General features: G+C 47.0%; 2 non-coding genes across 2 annotated transcripts; one reads left to right on the top strand and one right to left on the bottom strand.

Annotated features, from left to right (window-relative positions):
* Nucleotides 1-405: 405 nt before the first annotated feature.
* Nucleotides 406-479, top strand: TRNAN-GUU (transfer RNA asparagine (anticodon GUU)). The gene has a single exon. It is a non-coding gene; the product is annotated as a tRNA-Asn (tRNA).
* Nucleotides 480-976: 497 nt separating this feature from the next.
* On the bottom strand, nt 977-1,048 carry TRNAG-UCC (transfer RNA glycine (anticodon UCC)). The gene has a single exon. It is a non-coding gene; the product is annotated as a tRNA-Gly (tRNA).
* Between the last annotated feature and the right edge of the window lie 1,452 nt (nt 1,049-2,500).

The raw sequence follows: 2,500 nt of genomic DNA, 5'->3' as shown, positions 1-2,500 counted from the left end.
CGACCTCTGGGTTATGGGCCCAGCACGCTTCAGCTGTGCCACTCTGCTTCTGTTTGTATGCAACCTTCAAGTTTAAGAAGGGTACATTAGTTGAAATAGTTACACTACTATATATGTTACAGCAAGGCCCTAATGACACTTTCTCTTAAGGGGCTATGGCCGACAATTGGCCCATATGGTAAGCAAGGTATAAAAACCAACATACACCTAGCAGAGGATGGTTTCGATCCATCGACCTCTGGGTTATGGGCCCAGCACGCTTCCGCTGCGCCACTCTGCTGCCATACAGTGAATGCTTCATTGTGGGAAAAAGTGGCGTTAAACTTCTTGGAGCAGACTTACTTCCTCACTCCACAAGACACACATACATCCCCATAAAATCATTTAGCAACAACTGCAGGCACAGTCTCTGTGGCGCAATCGGTTAGCGCGTTCGGCTGTTAACCGAAAGGTTGGTGGTTCAAGCCCACCCAGGGACGGCCTTTCCTTTTGTGTTCAACAGTTGTCCGAAGAGAACCCCAGATAGCCATGTAGATTCATTTGAGACACGTTGGAATCTCATTCACGTTCATGAAAAGGGTGAGCAGCATCAAGTTCATGTCTTAGTGATACAACAGACATCCCTGGCAGTGTCTGTGACCAAATGAAGTTTTCTGTACCCCAGAAGCAGCAGTAAAGTATTAGCCGGGGATCGAACCCAAAGCCTGGCGACGGCTGTCAAGCCAAAGAAAGGCAGTTCAAGCCCACCCAAGGACAGGCTCGCTTTAGTGCCTTGCTAGCTATTTGTTTAGAACATTATAGAGTGTCTGCATTAAGTGTTGACCATTTAGAAAGAACTTTAAGCTGGCGTAGAGTCTGCTGCACCGGAATGGAACCTCTCCAGAGACTGAGCAGGTGCAGGATGTCCTAACTGTTCAGAGATCTTGTCTTGGTCTTGTCTTCCATGGAATTGTAGGGTGCCAAAAGCAAGCTCACACGCGTTGGCCGGGAATCGAACCCGGGTCAACTGCTTGGAAGGCAGCTATGCTCACCACTATACCACCAACGCTACATGCTGAAACTTGCCTAGCATGTACCATTGCAATATACCCAAGAGAAAAATGAGCTTGCTTATTTGCCTACTTTGCTAGATGTAAGCAGTGGGACACATGGTGATACTGCTTACAGACTTCAATTCAAGACTTCAGAAAGATCATGTGCCCCCCTGGATGATGCTGGTGCAACACACACAGCAAAGGACAGCAATTTGAAGTCTGGAAGATTCCAGGGCAAGGGTGGGAAGGATGAAAAGCTAGGTGGCCATGCAACCATTCCTGCTAACCCAAAGCTTACTTGTGCCCTACAACACATTGGCTTAAGACTTGACCAAATCCAATGCTCCAATATGGGGAAGCTTCTCTGTTTGCTGTTTTTTTTTTTTTTTTTTTTTTTTTTTTAAGTGCGGTGTCACAGTTCACCCATCTCTTCAACTGCAAGAACGGCCCAGGAGTAGTCTTAGCTACCCTAATATGTACGTTACAGCAGGGCCCTTATTACACTTTCTCTTACAGGGCAATGGAAACCGTTTTGCCCATGCGATAAAGCAAGGTGCAAAAATGAATTCATGCCTAGCAGAGGATGGTTTCGATCCATCGACCTCTGGGTTATGGGCCCAGCACGCTTCCACTGTGCCACTCTGCTTCTGTTGGTATTCAACCTTCAAGTTTAAGAAGGGTACATTAGTTGAAATAGTTACACTACTATATATGTTACAGCAAGGCCCTAATGACACTTTCTCTTAAGGGGCTATGGCCGACAATTGGCCCATATGGTAAGCAAGGTATAAAAACCAACGTACACCTAGCAGAGGATGGTTTCGATCCATCGACCTCTGGATTATGGGCCCAGCACGCTTCCGCTGCGCCACTCTGCTGCCATACAGTGAATGCTTCATTGTGGGAAAAAGTGGCGTTAAACTTCTTGGAGCAGACTTACTTCCTCACTCCACAAGACACACATACATCCCCATAAAATCATTTAGCAACAACTGCAGGCACAGTCGCTGTGGCGCAATCGGTTAGCGCGTTTGGCTGTTAACCGAAAGGTTGGTGGTTCAAGCCCACCCAGGGACGGCCTTTCCTTTTGTGTTCAACAGTTGTCCGAAGAGAACCCCAGATAGCCATGTAGATTCATTTGAGACACGTTGGAATCTCATTCACGTTCATGAAAAGGGTGAGCAGCATCAAGTTCATGTCTTAGTGATACAACAGACATCCCTGGCAGTGTCTGTGACCAAATGAAGTTTTCTGTACCCCAGAAGCAGCAGTAAAGTATTAGCCGGGGATCGAACCCAAAGCCTGGCGACGGCTGTCAAGCCAAAGAAAGGCAGTTCAAGCCCACCCAAGGACAGGCTCGCTTTAGTGCCTTGCTAGCTATTTGTTTAGAACATTATAGAGTGTCTGCATTAAGTGTTGACCATTTAGAAAGAACTTTAAGCTGGCGTAGAGTCTGCTGCACCGGA

Source organism: Hyperolius riggenbachi, chromosome 4 (genome assembly GCF_040937935.1).
Source record: "Hyperolius riggenbachi isolate aHypRig1 chromosome 4, aHypRig1.pri, whole genome shotgun sequence".
Classification (NCBI taxonomy): domain Eukaryota; kingdom Metazoa; phylum Chordata; class Amphibia; order Anura; family Hyperoliidae; genus Hyperolius; species Hyperolius riggenbachi.
Note: the sequence above shows the minus strand (reverse complement) of the source record. Positions and strands in the feature narration are given on the sequence as shown.